General features: G+C 43.8%; 1 long non-coding RNA gene across 1 annotated transcript; it reads right to left on the bottom strand.

Annotated features, from left to right (window-relative positions):
- Positions 1–264: 264 nt before the first annotated feature.
- On the bottom strand, positions 265–14,561 carry LOC134356634 (uncharacterized). The gene is made up of 3 exons (XR_010020404.1): positions 8,638–14,561; positions 8,353–8,473; positions 265–1,769 (listed from the first exon to the last, which is right to left on the bottom strand). It is a non-coding gene; the product is annotated as an uncharacterized LOC134356634 (long non-coding RNA).
- Positions 14,562–18,724: the final 4,163 nt, after the last annotated feature.

Genomic DNA, 18,724 nt, shown 5'->3' on the forward strand with positions numbered 1-18,724 from the left:
TTCCCGCTTCAGGATATCGTGGACGCGATCAGAAACATTCCAGACCCTGGCACCTGGGAGGAAAACTACCATCTGTGCTTCTTTCCTGCGTGCACAGAATCACCTGTCTCACCCCCTAACTATAAAGTCCCCTATCACTGCTGCCATCCTCTTCCTTTCCCTACCCTTCTGAGCCACAGGGCCAGACTCTGTGCCAGAGGTGCGGCCACTATTGCTTCCACCCCCCCCCCCCAACAGTACTCAAGCAGGAGTACTTATTGTCAAGGGGTACAGCCACAGGGGTGCTCTCCAGTATCTGACTCCTGCCCTTCCCTCTCCTGAGTGTTACCCACTTATCTGTCTCCCCAGGCCCTGGTGTGACTACCTGCCTGCAGCTCCTGTCTATCACCTCCCCACTCTCCCTGGCCAGATGAAGATCATTGAGCTGCATCTCCAGTTCTCTAATACAGTCCCTAAGGAGCTGCAGCTCAACTCACCTGGCGCAAATGTGGCCGTCCGGGAGGCTTGGAGTCTCCAGGACTTCCCACATCTGACACTGAGCACAATACACCGGCCTCACACACATACCTCCTTGTCTATTCTACACAGGCAATCTACCTTGCCTCGACCTGTTAACGCCGAAGCCCCGTTGAGCCAAAGCCTTCCTACTCTGTTTCCCTCTACTCTTACACCCTCTCTTCTTCTTCTTCTTCTTCTTCCTGTGTTGTTTTATGGTGGTTGGCAAACCAGCTTTAAGGTGCATTACCGCCACCTGCCAGACTTGTGGTGTTCTGATTTCAACCAAATACGTCCTGGAGTACTCTACTTTAGACAACCTAGTTCAGCCTGCGTATCTCTATTTGCATCACTCTGTAATCGCAATTCCTCTTGTGAATGCTGTATGTGCTCATTAGATAGCAGTGCCACAAACTGCTTTTCTTGCCTAATTTTTGTCACATGGATTTTAAGTAATTGCATTACCTCAATTACATTGATTTCATCTGCATCATTTGTAAGACTAAAATCTTCTTCAAGAATATTAATTATCGTATGCTTAACTTTTAAAATTGCTATTTGTCAAGTCTATCTGCTATTTCCAAGTTCTTTTCTTGAATCATAGCCTGTAGTTGTTTACTGAGATCTTGAAGTTCTTCCTCATTTGTTTCCATGTTTTCATTTTATACTCTGAATGTAGATAATTCACTTCCATCTGAATCATTTGTGAAACTAAAAGCTTCTTGTTTGAGAATATTCATTATTGCATGCTCAACATTTAAAAATTGCTGCTTTCCAAGTCTATCTGCTATTTCCAAGTTTTCCTTTTCTTGAATCAAAGCCTGTTGTTGTTTACTGAGATCTTGAAATTCTTCCTCATTTGTTTCCATGTTTTCATTTTTTAATCTGAATGTTGATAATTCACTTTGCAACAAACTCTTTTTTCCTTTTGTAACTGTGGAATAAGCTCCTCCTTTTTAAAATCTGTTTTCCATGTCACTGAATTTTTGACAACAAGCATCTTTTTCAGAAACCGTCTCCTTTAAATGCAGTACTGTTTTGTCCAATCTCTTTCCAACTGACAGTTGTTCTTATTGAGTACTTCTATTTGTTGATGGAGTTCTGCACATTTACCCTGGGTTTCAACCATATTTCCTGTATACATAAAATCTGAGGTTTTTCCTTAAGTTCTGATACATATTTCGTAAATCCTTGACCATTTGCAATGCGACTACCGGAGCAACAGGTCAACGGCAGATGCCATCTCTCTGGCCCTACATTCCTCCTTAGAACACCTGGAGAATAAAGACACATACGTAAGGCTCCTTTTCATTGACTACAGCTCTGCCTTTAATACCATCATTCCAAATAAACTGATTCCTAAGCTCCAGAATCTGGGCCTTAGCACTCAGATCTGCAGCTGGATCTTCAACTTCCTCACAGACAGGACCCAGGCTGTAAAAATAGGGAACAAGCTCTCCTCTACAATCACTCTGAGCACTGGTGCACCACAAGGCTGCGTACTCAGCCCCCTGCTGTACTCACTGTACACCCATGATTGTGTAACCAGGTTTCCATCAAACTCAATATATAGGTTTGCTGATGACACAACAGTTGTAGGCTGTATCTCGGGTAATGATGAGTTTGAGTACAGAGAGAAAATTAAGAACCTGGTGGCATGGTGCGAAGACAATAACCTATCCCTCAACGTCAGCAAGACGAAGGAATTGGTTGTTGACTTCAGAAGGAGTAGCGGACCACACGACCCAATTTACATGGTGGTGGTGCGCAAGTGGAACAGCTCAAAAGCTTTAAGTTCCTCGTGGTCAATATCACAAATGACATGACTTGGTCCAACCAAGCAGAGTTCACTGCCAAGAAGGCCCACCAGCACCTTTACTTCCTGAGAAAACTAAAGAAATTTGGCCTGTCACCTAAAACCCTCTCTAATTTTTATAGATGCACCATAGAAAGCATTCTTCTAGGGTGCATCACAACCTGGTATGGAAGTTGTCCTGTCCAAGATCGAAAGAAGCTGCAGAAGATCGTGAACACGGCGCAGCACATCACACAAACCAATCTTCCGTCCTTGGACTCACTTTACACCGCATGTTGTCGGAGCAGTGCTGCCAGGATAATCAACGACACGACCCACCCAGCCAACAGAGTTTTCGTCCCTCTTCCCTCCGGGAGAAGGTTCAGAAGCTTGAAGACTCGTATGGCCAGATTTGGGAACAGCTACTTTCCAACTGTGCTAAGACTGCTGAACGGATCCTGACCCGGATATGGGCCGTACCCTCCAAATATCCGGACCTGCCTCTCGGTTTTTTTGCACTACCTTACTTCCCATTTTTCAATTTTCTAATTATGATTTATAATTTAAATTTTTAATATTTACTAATTTTAACTATTTGAAATATTTTTAATATTTAATATATGTAATCCAGGGAGTGTGAAGCGCAGAATCAAATATCGCTGTGATGATTGTACGTTCTAGTACCAATTGTTTGGTGACAATAAAGTATAAAGTATTCAATTGTAATATATAGATATATAGACACATAATACAATATAATAGATATATATACTGCCATTAATTTCCCGCCTCTCCTGCCTGTGAACTGTTTGATCCTCCATTCAGCATTTCTTTGACTGCTTCCCACCTAAGCCCTGTAATACCAAGATATTTTTCTGCAGACTTGACTATAATTTTAATTTTTTCAGTTCTTTTGTCTGTTTGCACTGAACAGTTAATTGCATCTACCATAACCAGTACAAAATCCTTCTTACTCATTATTAGTGTATCCTTATTTATCATATTACAGCCCTCACAGTTCACCGGTTTATTATTCCCTGTATTTGTTTGCTTGATAGCCTTCTCCTTTTCAGCAAATGCTTTCACTGCCTCTGTGTAACTGATCCATTGAGTTACTTTTATATATTGTATCTCAGCTTCTTTCTTCCTTTTAATGCACCCTCGGTAAGCTGCACTGTGTTCCTCACCACAATTACAGCATTTCAGCCTAGTCCCCACCTCATATTTCCCGTATTCATGTTTTCCAGCGCATCTCCCACATCTTTGTTTCCCTCTGCAGAACACTGCAATATGCCCGAATTTCTGACATTTAAAGCATCTTAAAGGCGGTGGTATATATATTCTGACCTCATAACACATATACCCTAAATAAACTTTAGTCGGCAATCTCTCTTCATCAAAGTTAGCCATAACCGATAAACTATCACACTTTTTTCCGTTTCTTGTAACTTTCAAATGTTTGGCCTCAATAATTTTTGCTCCTTTTATGTTCTGTTTAATCTCATCCATAGTAACTTTTGTTGGTATCCCCGAAATAACTCCTCTAATCCACTTTCTATTGTTGGGTATTGAGCATTGTACTTTTTTGCCGTCTATTTTATTTAATCTTATCACTTTGCCTTGCTGAGCACTATCCCGACAAATCACTAAAGTGATCCATTTCATAAAATCTTTGCTCTTTTGACTTGACCTGTAAGTTTGTTGATTATCTTCGTCAAATGAATCGGGTTCCATTCACCAAAAGACGCTCCGTCTTCGCTCAGTTTTATAATTGCTTTAAATATTAATCAAGAACCCATCAATCTCTGCTTTAAACATTCCTAATGACTTGGCCTTTACAGTTGAATTCCACAGATTCACCACACCCTGGCTAAAGAAATAACTCTTTAGAACAGAGATAAAGGGATGTCCTTGCATTCTGAGGCTGTACCCCACCCCCCACCGGTGTTGGACACCCCTGTTATTGGAAACATCCACTCCATGTCCACTCTAACTAGATCTTTCAAAGTTCAATAGGTTTCAATAGCTAGATTACATCCTAGAGATTTAAGAGTCCTAATCACTGTCATGTTCCTCTTTCCAGCATCTCAATGCAGCCAAGCAAAATACAGTACTGAAAAACATTTCCTTTATCTTTTACTTGTGAATAGTAAGATTGTTACCACAAAGCACAAAATGCTTTTAGCTAATGAAATTAGGGTTAATGAATTATGCAGCTAATATGCAAACCCTATTCATGCTAGTGTTCCTGTGACTAAGGATGATTATCTTTGCTTTTGTAATTGCCCAAGGAAATATAGTGGAACTGAAAACAGATGAAAATGCCTCTTTGTTGAAAAGACTTTAAATGTAATAATTAGTTGCCTGATTTTTTCAAAATATTGTGAGAAAAAACATGCAAGATGAAAATTTAATGGACGTTCTGGAGAGAAGGGGTATGGACCATTGTTCACGACTTCAGACATATGGGAGAAGAAAAGGGCAGGAATGAATGTGAATGATCTGCAATAACCTGGGGAAGAGTCACAGAAGCACCATGATCTGGGTGAAGGAAATCGATCATTGCCGTCTTCGGTGGCCATGCTCTTCTTGGCCACCAAAGCCAATGAAAACAAATGCAGAGTGAAATATAGATGGGTTGAGTGGCCTTGTCTTTACAAATCAGCAAGGAAGCTGAGGCATTACCTGATAGAGGTACAGGCTGCCCTCATCCAAAATCCAGAAACCTCTGAAATTAGATTTTTTTAGCAATGACATGACGTGACAAATGGAAAATGTCACAAGGCGTTGGGAAAGTTGCCAGGTGATGCAGCAGTCTCTGCCCACCAGACAGTTATGAAAAGTGACCTTGTATGTCATGAGCAGACGTTAATGAAAAATAGAAAAAGACTCTGTAAAGCAAGAAATGATGATTGCTGTCGTGTATAGAAAGATCTAGACAACAGGGTGACCCGTTGGGGCACCCTTTGAGAGAAGGGTAGTGCAGTCTGATGTGACCAGAATGAACATTAAATTTTTCTGAATGCTATTGCTATCTCTTTGATTTGGAAATTAAAGAAAAACTCAGCTTATTACAGAAGAAAGACGCATAGCAAGACCAATGTGTGACCAGAATGAACATTAAATATCCGTGAAGTAAATTTGAAGTAATCGGGCTTGCTGGGTTGGGTCTGGAATTAAATGTCCCATGTAATGATGGATTTGGCCTTGAATAATCACAGAAGGATTCCATTGATCAACACACATCAAAGTTGCTGGTGAACGCAGCAGGCCAGGCAGCAGCTCTAGGAAGAGGTACAGTAGACGCTTTAGGCCGAGACCCTTCGTCAGGACTTGTGAGGATTCCATCGATTCCTAGTTGGAATGACTTCTTTGGCACCAAAGGATGTCATTTGGAAGAGGCAATTGTATTGTTTGTTGTTCTTCCTGAACTCATTTGCAATAGGTTCATCATCGCTGTACAAATTGAGGACGACTTTAGGTAGAGGCTGCAAATTGCCTATCCTGACCTGTCCCTTCATACAGCAGAAATGTGCAGTTTCTCCAGTGAATAGGAAGGCATGACCGTGAGGGCATACACTCATCATCGAACCAACATCAGCAGAAATGTGACAGCATGCGAGTCGTGCATTTTACCTTGCTCTTTCTCTGTCGAGGTATTGTCATCTTCAGCAGCTCTCACAATAATTACTCTGTGCCGCATATTCTCGAGTTGATCTTTCCTTTTCTCCTCTGTCTCCTCCTCTCTCCTCCTCTGCCTGTTTTTGTCATTCTGGAGATGTGCAGCCTTTTCATCCTTTGTCTCTTCATCTCTTCTACCATTTGTTCTTTCTCTCTGATCCTGGAGTCGTGCGGCCCTGGCCTGATCGGATTCTTGTTCTCTCCTCCATCTGTGCCTGTTGTTGTCATTTTGGAGACGTGCATGCCTGTCCTCCTCTGTCTCGTCTTCTCTCATCCTTTTTGTCCTGACTCTTTGATCCTGGAGTCGTGTGTCCCTGGCCTCATCCGATTGTTGTTCTCTCCTTGCTGCTTCCCAATGATGTTTGGTGTCATCTCTTGACCATAATGTCCCCTTTCTCTTTCCACGTGGCATAATTAGACTATCCATATATTTTTACCCTAATGCTTGACAGAAGATAGGAAGCAGTAACACCAAAGCCTCCAAGCTGCTGAGGCTGGCCGTGCGCATGCGTCAGGCTGTGGCGTCGCGGTCTCCATGGAAGGTGGAAGCGGCTCTGTGAGCATCGTGAGGTGCCGCTGAGGCTGGCCGTGTGCATGCGTCAGGCTGTGGCGTTGCGGTCTCCATGGTGGCCAATCGGGTCTCGGGTGAAAGGCAGCCTGTCGATTTTTGGGGAATGAGCAATTTTATACGAATATACAACTCTGAACTTTGCCTGCATTCTGTAAATTAGCGCATTTTAATTCGGTTTAGCCAAAAAAAAGTGCCGTTGTAATGCACCGTTTGTACTAATTGGAGGTCACAAACAGGCAGACAGACAGAGCATGAGAGTTTCAGTAGTATGGTATATAGATAAGTTTGTCTGCATCAGAGTGAACATCTGCTGCTTAGCGGTATGCTGATCATGAAACAAACAGAAATGTATCACAAACAGAAAAATGAAGGTAAGTATTTCATGAACAATATTATGAAAAGTTTTATATAAAACCACACCTCCTCCCGTCATAGTTGCTGTGGAATGGGTGGCTGTTTGAAATGGACGACAGATATTAAACGAACCACAGCGCTGGAACCGGTAATGGACACGGTTGGGGGTGCTCATTCAATTCCGATAGTCTTGAGGACCCAGCTCCATCACGTCAGACTGTACTCTGACTGTTCATTCTGTGAGCTTCACATCAGTCGTACATGGTCTAATAGAAGGCATCTTCTATTGATGCAAATATTACAAAATCTGAAAAAAAATCCCAAACACTAACAGCCCCAGGCATTTCAAATAAAGAATGCTCAACCTGTATCTGAAATTCTAATAGTCATAAGTGGGGTAGATGGAATGCGTGGTAGTTGTATTTGAAAACAAGAGGCATAGGTTGAAATTGAGCTTGTGGGTTTTGCACCTGCTCCCGATGGTAAACATAGGAGCAAATTCAGTCCATTTGGCCCATCATTCCATCATTAATATTCTTCCCCACTCCATTCTGCGGTCCCCTCGCTGTAACCTTAGTAACAAAGAACCTATCAACGTCCGCTTTAAATATACCCAATGGCTTGGCCTCCACAGCCGTCCATGCAATGAATTCCATAGATTCACCACCCTCTGGCTAATGAAATTGCTCTTCATCTCTGTTCTAAATGGACGTCTTTGTATTCTGAGACTGCCCTCCGGTCCTAGACTCTCCCACTGTAGGAAACATCCTTTCCACGTCCGCTACCTAAGCCTTTCAAAATGTGTCAATGAGATCCTGCTCATTCTTCTAAACTCCAGCAAGTACAAGCCCACAGTCATCAAACGCTCCTCACGCGTTAATCCTTTCAATCCTGTCGACTTCCTTTGGAGTCTGGACCCTCTCCAATTCCAAGATGTCCTTTCATACATGCAGAACTGCACACAATACCGTATTTGGAGTAATCACACCAGTAGTGTAACCTAGTGTTGTATGGAGACAGACCTGTGCTATATCCATTGCGCAGTAACAACTGGTCCTAATAGTTGTACTGGACTGGTCACGGGTTCTGTAACAAGAGCACACCTACAGCTGTGCGTGGAACTGGTCTGATGAGGTGCACGAAGCGCCTGCTCACATGAAATTGACAGCATTTTCATTCTGTCAGACAGGGCAACAAAATGTACACTGTTGTTCTACACCTCCAATATAAAAACCCGGAGGGTTGAAGACACACACACACACACACACACACACACACACACACACACACACACGTCAAGATGATACTTAACGAACGGGCTATGATCGGCCAGCTCAAATACAAGTACATGCTTATAACCGTGAGTTTTGTGGCAGTAATGTGTACCACAGGTAGCACTGCTCTTAATCGTACTACCCCAAGGCAACTTTGATATTCTTCTACTAAATAAACTTACCCACTTTTCATTCCTACTTCTCTGGGGCCAGACTTGGTGAAAGAGAAGCAAATGATCAAAACAACTGTAGCCTCAAACGACACATTCATAATCTGGTGGAAGTCAGCAGGACTGGCTGCACCTATGGAAATTAATAAATAGAGGTAAGAGAGTGGGAAATAGAAGAAGAGGTGGGGGGTGTAAAATAAAATCACTGGAAGGAGAAATCCACATTGATGCAATCAGCTTGGACACGACCCCGACGGAATATAAGATATTGCTTCTCCACCCTGAGAAAAGTCTAACCTTGGCACAGGAGAAAGCCAGTGTCCGATATGTCATCTCCCCGGCGGTTCTACAAGTTCACTGCCTGATGTCAGAATTGTCGGAAGTTATAAGGCCACCGATACAAAAGAACAATCAGTTTGATAACCGTTCCGGTCAAGTCAATGGACTATTGATGCAAAGAACAATCAGTTTGATAACTATTCCGGCCAAGTCAATGGACTATTGATACAAAAGTACAATCAATTTGTTAGACACTCCAGCCACCTTAATTAAAGAAAAGAATGTCCTACCTGGTTTGCTGGAGCCACAACTTAATTACAAAGATAAGAACATCCGTCAAATTTATGCTTTAATTAAGATAGGAATGTTCTGTCTAATTTCCATCAGGTACTGCTTTTTCTCAAAATCAAAAGGTGTGAAAAGCCCAGAGACATCTTATGTGGATCTGGGCGAACTTTAATCATCATGCTCCAAAGAAGGCAGCTGTGAGACATTATTCAAACACACTGCAGTCACAGACATAGTCAGTACTTAATCCATTGTTTACAGGAATCTGAGAATCCCCCATTCCCTTAAACTTTATCATTCCCTCCTTTTTATCATTAAATGATAACTTTTCAGAACAGATTGTTGCTTCTGCAACATGATACAGAACGTACCCAAAATGCTCCCCGTTCTACTTGCTTAGTGTCGGAGGGACAGAAAAGTGTTAACATGGGGGCCTCCCGAAGCAGGGGCAGGTCCCCTCAGGGTCATTAAAATCATCATTAACCACTGCATTTTTCAGTCCTTATCATTTCCACCAGTAATGTGTTTACAGTCCGTTCGATGTTTCCACTGGAGCTGCCCTTCCACCTTCACTGCAGTAGGTGCTGTCAGTAGCACTTGGTACGGTCCTTTTCACCTTGGTTCCCACTTCTTACGATCCCAGTTCTTAATCAGGACAAAATCTCCAGGCTCGATGGTGGGGTAGTCACCCTTAGGCTGGGTGTCATCCTCTCGATTGGCCTGTCATACCTGTGAATAGAAGCTTTGGAGAGTTTTAGTTAACTTGCATAGGTATTTTCCCATCTCCTCCCCTAGGGTATGCATGTCCATCCTTTCAGGAAGGGGAGGTTGGGCCAGTTCCGACCCCTATGGGGTTCACATGAGCTTCCCGTAGATAATCTTGACTTGGGATAACTCCGTTTTAACTGAGGGTGTGATTCTCATGTGGAACAAGGCCAAGGGTAGAACTTTTAACCAGGTCAGTCCAGTCTCCTGGGTAAGTTTGGTCAACTTATCTTTCAAGATACTGTTGGCTCTTTCTACTATACCAGCTGCCTTTGGGTGGTGGGTGCAGTGGAACTGTTGCTTTATAGCCAGTTCCTTGCAGATTTCCTCATTTATTTTGGCTACAAAGTGCAGTCCATTGTCTGAGCTTATCATTTCCGGGAGTCCATAACGGGGAATCACTTCTTTTAATAATATTTTTACAACAGTATTATCAGTAGTGGGTATAGCCCCTATCTGCTAAATACATCTACTATTACCAAGCGATATTTACAACAATGTACTCTAGGTGTTCTACAAAATCAAGCTGCAGACACGAAAAAGGTCCACCAGGCAAGGGGGTAGTTCCAGAAACACAAGGCATTCCCTTTCCAGCATTCGTTTCTTTCACATGCTGTGGCTCGCTTTTCAACTGCTTGCTGGAAATCAGGGTGCCACCGCCACCAAGATATTAACCATTCCCTCCTTGCCCAAGTGTGTACAATTATTTACATAATCTATCAAGACAGATAAGAACACAGAGGAAACACAAACCTGTCCTGCAGGGGTCACCCATAAATTGGTCTGAGGTTCAAGGTGGCAATCCATTTGGGACCATAGTTTGTGCTCTCCTTAAGGGGCGTCCCCCTGGAATTTATGTATTTTCCCCCATGTCTGGCATACCAGTCCTTAGGTTTTTGTCTAATAAAAACTTGTTAGGCTCCCGAGGGGACTAAAAGTGTGGGGTCCAAGGCTGTCTGTTTTGCTGCTGCACCAGCCCGAGCATTACCCTTAAATATCTCATCAGATTCCCCAGTATGGGCTGCACATCTAATAATAGCCAAAACTCGAGGTAGCTGTAGAGCGGTGAGTATGTTGTTTACAAAGGTAGCATTACTAATGGGGGGGGGGGGCGCAGAGGAAGTCAGGAATCCCCAGAGTTCTGTAGTCAGGGCATAGCGGGAGTCTACGTAAAAGTCAGCACATTAATCTGTTTGAGATTTCTTTTCCACAGGCCTTTTATTTTAAAATTCGAAAATTTAATCATAGAGGACTCCAGCTTAGGCTTGTATTTTTGGCTCCTCCACTGAAGCCCTCGTACAGGCCCTTTTTATTTTGTTCCAAATAGTTGTGGACTCCCTCTTCAAAGTCATCTTCATTTATGATTGCGTTTTTTTTCAGGTCTTCTACAAAGAATTGGTTCTGTGGTGGATTCTTCAAAATCAGAACTGAGTAGTCTTGCTAGGATTCAGGCATGAGTCAGAGCAAGTAGCTCAGCTTTCTAGGCAGAGACAGTCGCTGCAAAGGAGACTTGCTCAATTCCTTCACTGTCGTCACTTATCGCATAGCCAGAACATTGTTTACCTGCTGGATCCACAAAAGAGCTTCCGTCCTCATAAAACGTTGCCTCGGGCTTGAGGGGGTATTGCGGAAGGGGTGGGAGAGTCTGTTCTTCTTTCACGGTGATGTCGGGGGAGGGGGTGCAGTTGGTGCGACCGACTTCATGGCCTGAAATTGCCCAGAGATGGGGTACAACGTCTTGGGTTCGGGCAATATTAAAAGAGTGTCTTACCAGATGTCCCGTCTTCACCTTTGACTCCTTCCAGTATTGGAGTTGGCCCGCGGCCAAGTCTTGCCAGTCTCTCTCGGTGCTGGAGGTTTGTTTCATCAGGGTGTAAGCAAGAAACCCAGGCTGTTTGGCTTGGACCCAGGGCAAAGCCTAACTGTGGTATGGGGAACCACCGGTCCTGTCTGTTGCCAAAGGAAATCCGGAACTTCGGCCAGTAATGCGCTGCCCCCTTTAACCTCTCCAAACACCGTGACTGGCAACTTCTGTCCATCGAGGGTGCATAATACTGGCTTTCCTCAGTGGAGCACCCTGTAGGGTCATAGCACAGAGTCACATTAGGGTCTGTCTCTGGCAGAGAGGGTTCAAACGAAGTGGAGTCCAAATTAAGTGCCCACCACTGGGCGGTCGGTTGTTTCGCTAGTCCCAGGGTGATACCCTTGTCCGTGCATAGAATCTCGATTTCCAACGGACAGAGCAAGTCTCACTCTGCTAGATTACACCCCAGCCTGGTGGTGACTGTAAATTAAACCTCACACTGGGTCCCCTGGAATTTCACCTGCAGTGGCTGGGTACGTGAATATGTACGTTCCGTGCTTTCGAACCCAGAGTGATTGTAGCGTCTGATAGCCGGTATCCCTTTTCCTATACCATCATAAAGGGAATTAGAATGGCAGCATCTTGCAATATTATATTGGGCTCTTCCTGAGGGGTGGTACTCACGGTAGGAAGCATCCTTCTTCCTGCTGAACATATTCACCTTTAATGTTAGTTCCCTCCGGGGTTGATCGGGATTGGAATGCTAGGTCCCAGTAATATCTCAAAGCTCGTTGCATTCGATTTCGGTCATTATCAGGCCAAAACATATTATTAGTTTTAATCCTGTTGGCTAACTTAGTTGGTAAGCACTTAAACTGGGGGAACGGATTCCCATTATTAAAGGCTAGGTCTCCTGCGAAGGTGCTGTAGCAGGCCATAACTCGCTCCCAGTAGCCTGGTCCTGATTTCCCAGGCTTAGGTTTGCATTCAAACACTTTAGTGATATTTACAGGTTGCTGGAGAGCCGTCTCCAAGGCTTGAATAATCCGGTCTGTCTGTTCATTCTCATTATGCCTTCCCGCCTGTAACTCCTGATAAATTTGCTGTCTTAATTCTGCCTTCCATTACCGCCCCTCCTCAGATGAGAAAGTCGTGCAGCAAAGACCAAATAAATCTTGCGGGGTCGCATTATACATTTGTATAGTACTGCGGACATACCAAGCAAACTGTGCTGGTGGTTCTTTTCCATCGGGGGCCTGATTCATGATCGTTACCATCTCTTGAGGTCCAGGCTGCATACAAGAGTGACAGGGCTGTCCTTCAGCTGCTCGTGGACTGGGCAGCATTTGGGTAGGCACTTGTCTCTGTGGAGCCCTTAACTCTGGGGTTTTATTGGATTCTTCCCTCAGTCTCGGAATAATCCCTGGTATTCCCTTTCTGGATCTCAGGGTATAGAGAGCCTTCCCTTCTCACCCGCTGCTGTTTTGCCCAAGCGGCCACCGTCTCTAGGTACTGGGAGGATTGGGGTTCGGAAGCACTGGGTGCACTCGGCCTCTGGTAAGGTGGGGGATAAGGTGGATGCCCAATCCTCATCGCGGTCACTGTCCTTAAACAGGGTCGGTAAGCCAGATATGGGTTCGGGATCCCGTATTGGCCCTAGATCTTCGCGCGCGGCACTGCCAATTTTAAACCTTCCTGTCTGTCCATATCTGCTTTTGCCTGTTTTCTTTGTTTCTCGTTCTCTCTTTCTTCTCCCTTCTACCCATTCGCACTCCACTCCGCCTGCAGTGTCTCCCAACTCTTGGGAGTCCCTTCTGCCGTACATACCTCTATCCCTTTATCACATGCATTATTCCTCCAGCTGGCCAGTAAGGTACCATTCCATTTAGAATTGGCTCTACCTTTCCATTCTTTAATCAATCATTTCCACTTTTTATCGCAATTCTTTTCACAAAATAAATTTACTGCTTGTTTCTCCTGGTGGCCACACTGTTTCTCTAGTTTCTTTGTTAGCGCTGCACTTAACATCCGAAAGTCCCTTTCTTATCTGGTATTCGTTCACACATAGCTGTATCAAGGGCCTGTCCCATTATTGCCCTTATCAGTTGTTCTTAATTATCAGTCAAGTATATAGCACATTTAAAAACAACCACGTTGACCAAAGTGCTGTACAAAGTAAAGCAAGTAGCCAAAATCACAAATACACGAAACACAGACAAAGCAACGAGACAGACAGCGTATAGACACAAAATACACAACGCAAGCGCCTAGGCACAAGCCACTTGTGAGAAATTTAGCCAGCCTGCCTCCCCCGAAAGCAATTTCAACCGGCCGTATTATCAGGAGGCAGCTGATACGGTCAAATCCGTCAGGTAGCGGTGGCCGTCTGTCCTGACCGGGGTCCCCAGTCCCGATTCTTTCCTTAGGAACAATACAGAAGACCCAATGTCACCCGCAGCCCTTAATTCTCACAGAAACTGCTAGCCTATTTTCCGTCAATACTCGCGAAAAAAAAAACAACTCTCACGTACTCTGGAGGCCTTACCTCCTTTATCCTGAACTTGTCTCATTAAATTTCAACCGGCCATATTTCTGCTGCCAAGGTGAGAATTTAACCGGGCTGCCAGTCTCGTATTATTTACAAATTTCAACCGGCCATATCGTGAGACATGCGCAACCCCTTTTCCGAATCGTCAATTTTCAACCGGCCATTTCCTGTCACCGCAGCAATGTAGAAGAGACAACTGTTTACCTTAAATTCTGTAATCAAAACGGGTCGTCCGATCCTGTCAAGGTACCAGTCCCAATGGGCGAGGAGCAAGAAGGCTCGGTCGGACACAAGGAGTAGCCAGAGGTAAACTACCTCGGGGCGCCTGCTACTCATTGTGTTCGATTCAAGCCCCCTGTCACTTACTCAGCCCAGAGAGACGTTCCCTATGTGGGGATCCGAGTCACGGCACCAAATGTAAACGTAACTTTGCTGGATCAAATAACGACAGCACAAAAAAGTCGTTACTTATCTTTTCACCCGTTTATTTCTTCGAGCTCAGCCGGCGAGTGAACTTGGACCCGACATCAGGGAGAGAACCTTTCTCATCTCCCCGGCAGTTCTACAAGTTCCCCGCCGATGTCAGAAGTTATAAGGCCACCGATACAAAAGAACAATCAGTTTGATAACCATTCCGGTCAAGTCAATGGACTATTGATACAGAGAACAATCAGTTTGATAACCATTCCGGTCAAGTCAATGGACTATTGATACAGAGAACAATCAGTTTGATAACCATTCCGGTCAAGTCAATGGACTATTGATACAGAGAACAATCAGTTTGATAACCATTCCGGTCAAGTCAACGGACCAGGGTCCTATATAGCTGCAACATTACCTCTCTGCTCTTAAACTCAATCCCACAGTTGATGAAGGCCAATGCACTGTATGCAGCCTTAACCACAGAGTCAACCTGCACAGCAGCTTTGAGTGTCCTATGGACTCGGACCCCAAGATCCCTCTGATCCTCCACACTGCCAAGAGTCTTACCATTAATACTATATTCTCCCATCATATTCAACCTACCAAAATGAACCACCTCACACTTATCTGGGTTGAACTCCATCTGCCACTTCTCAGCCCAGTTTTACATCCTGTCAATGTCCCGCTGTAACCTCTGACAGCCCTCCACACTATTCACAACAACCCCAACCTTTGTGTCATCAGCAAATTTACTAAATCATCCCTCCACTTCCTCATCCAGGTCATTTATAAAAATCACAAAGAGTAGGGGTCCCAGAACAGATCCCTGAGGCACACAACTGGTCACCGACCTCCATGCAGAATATGACTCATCTACAACCACTCTTTGCCTTCTGTGGGCAAGCCAGTTCTGGATCCACAAAGCAATGTCCCCTTGGATCCCATGCCTCCTTACTTTCTCAATAAGCCCTGTATGGGGTACCTTATCAAATGCCTTGCTAAAGTCCATATACACTATATCTACTGCTCTTCCTTCATCAATGTGTTTAGTCACATCCTCAAAAAATTCAAGCAGGCTTGTAAGGCACGACCTGCCTTTGACAAAGCCATTCCTAATCATATTATGCCTCTCCAAATGTTCATAAATCCTGCCTCTCAGGATCTTCTCCATCAACTATTATTTGCCAGCTTTCTTTCATAATTCATCTTTTCCTTCTTAATGACCTTCTTTGTTCCCTTCTGCAGGTTTTTAAAAGCTTTCCAATCTTCTATCTTCCCACTGACTTTTCTTTCATCGTATGCCCTCTCTTTTGCTTTTACTTTGGCTCTGACTTCACTTGCCAGCCACAGTAGTGTCTTTCTTCCATTTGAAAATTTCTTCTTATTTGGAATATATCTGTTTTGCACTTCCCTCAATGTTGGTAGAAACTCCAGCCATTGCTGCTCTGCTGTCCTTCCGGCTCGTGTCTCTTTCCAGTCAACCTTGGCCAGTTCCCCTCTCATGCCAGGGGGTAACTCCTTTACTCCACTGAAATACTGACACATTGGAATTTAGTTTGTCCATTTCAAATTTCAAATTTCAAAGTGAACGCAATCATATTGTGATCACTGTTCCCTAACGGTTCCTTATCCGTAAGCTCTCTTATCACCTCCAGATCATCTCACACCACCCATCACAGCTGATTCCCTAGTGGGCTCAACAACAAGCTGTTTTGAAAAGCCATCCCTTAGACATTCTACCAATTCTCACTCTCGGGGTCCAGCACTGACCTGGTTTTCCCAACCTACTTTCATGCTAAAATCCCCAGTGATTATCATGACATTGCCCTTCTGACATGCCTTTTCTATCTCCTGCTTTAATTTGTAATCCACATCCCAGCTGCTGTTTGGAGGCCTGTATACAACTGCCATTAGGATCCTTCTACCATTGCCATTTCTTAACTCAACCTATAGTGACTTTACGCCTTCCAATCCTATGTCATCCCTTTCTAATGGTTTAACATTATTTCTTATACACAGGGAGACACCACTCCCTCTGCCTACTAACCTATCTTTCCATACACCATATATCCTTGGACGTTCAGCTCCCAATGGCAGCCATCCTTTAGCCAAGTTTTAGAGATGGCTACAATGTCATACTTGCCAATCTGTAGCTGAATTTCAAGATTGTCCATTTTATTTCTTACGCTGCATGCGTTCAAATATAACACTTTCAGTCCAGTATTTGTTACTTTCCGTTTTAACTGTACCACGCCTCTATTGCCCTGTAAATCATCCCACTGGCTGTGATTATGCCTCATCTCCTGCCTGTCCTCTCTAGCATTCCTGTTGCACGCTATCGTTGATTTATTCATCATAACATTCCAGCTCGTATACTCAATACTTTGATTAATAAAGGCCAATGTACCAAAAGCTCTCTTTACAACCCTATCTACCTGTAACGCCACTTTAAGGGAATTTTGTATCCGTATTCCCAGATCCCTCTGTTCTACTGCATTCCTCAGTGCCTTACCATTTACCTTGTATGTTCTACCTTGGTTTGTCCTTCCAAAGTGCAATACCTTACACTTGTCTGTATTAAACTCCATCTCCCACCTTTCAGCCCATTTTCCCAGCTGGTTCAATCCCTCTGCAAGCTTTAAAAGCCTTCCTCACTGTCCACCACACCTCCAATCTTTGTATCATCAGCAAATTTGCTGATCCAATTTACCACATTATCATCCAGACCATTGATATAGATGATAAATAACAATGGACCCAGCACTGATCCCTGTGGCACACCACTAGTCACAAGTCTCCACTCGGAGAAGCAATTCTCTACTACCTCTCTTTGGCTTCTTCCATTGAGCCAATGTCTAATCCAATTTACTACCTCTCCATGTATACCTAGCGACTGAATCTTCCTAACTAACCTCCCATGTGGGACCTTGTCAAAGGCTTTACTGAAGTCCATGCAGACAACATCCACTGCCTTCCCTTCATCCACTTTCCTGGTAACCTCCTCGAAAAATTCTAATAGATTTGTTAAACATGACTTACCACACACAAAGCCATGCTGACTCTCCCTAATAAGTCCCTGTCTATCCAAATACTTGTAGATCCTACCTCTCAGTAGTCCTTCCAATAATTTACCTACTACCGACGTCAAACTTGCCGGCCCATAATTTCCTGGATTACTTTTCAATCCTTTTTTAAACAATGGAACAACATGAGCCATTCTCCAATCCTCCGGCACCTCACCCATAGATACCGACATTTTAAATATATCTGCCAGGGCCCCTACAATTTCAACACTAGTCTCCTTCAAGGTCTGAGGGAATACCCTGTCAGGTCCTGGAGATTTATCTACTCTATTTGCCTCAAGATAGCAAGCACCTCCTCCTCTTCAATCTGTATGGGTTCCATGACCTCACTACTTGTTTGCCTTATTTCCATTGACTCCATGCCAGTTTCCTTAGTAAATACAGATGCAAAAAAAACCATTTAAGATCTCCCTCATTTCTTTTGGTTCCATACATAGCCGACGACACTGATCTTCAAGAGGACCAGTTTTATCCCTTACTAACTTTTTGCTCTTAATATACCTGTAGAAGCTCTTTGGACTCTATCTGTCTTCTGCGTACTGCAGCTCTGTGAAATTTATTTCTCACCTGATCTCGGTACTTGGAGGTCTCTCACTGTAAACCCTAAGAAAAGTTCAACATAGGAAGTTGAAAATTAGAAACACTACAGATGTGGGAATTCGGAAATAAATAAAACAGGAAATACTGGAAACATTCTGCAGAACAGATGGTATCTGTAAAAAGAAAAGTGGAATTTAAAGATTCAGGTCAAGCACTTAATCAGAACTTGAAAGAAGTGTCAAGTTCGGGAGAAGGGAAAGCATGGGTGGGACAAAGGAAATATCTCTGACAGGTTGTCATGGAAGCCAACCGTTGAAGTCATGCAGGTCAGAGCTGTAGGAAAAGCCTAGCAGTTCAGGCAGCATTAGTGAAGAGAGAAGAACTGAGCTAATATTACAGATAGGTAATTTACAGTAAAACTCGCCCATTCTGATACAAGCTGAGAAATTGAGTCCAATTAAACTGTTGAATCCAATATTGTCTGGGAGGCTGCAAATCTGCCTCGACAGAAGATGAGGTCAGTTCCTCAAGCTTCCATTGGTCATTATAAAATCTTTGCTGGAGGTCATAGACAAATTGGTCAGAATGGAAACGGAATAAAGAATAAAGTGACTGGTTACTGGAAGCTCGGGATCACCCTGATATCTGAATGCA

This window comes from Mobula hypostoma, chromosome 15 (genome assembly GCF_963921235.1).
Source record: "Mobula hypostoma chromosome 15, sMobHyp1.1, whole genome shotgun sequence".
Lineage (NCBI taxonomy): Eukaryota > Metazoa > Chordata > Chondrichthyes > Myliobatiformes > Myliobatidae > Mobula > Mobula hypostoma.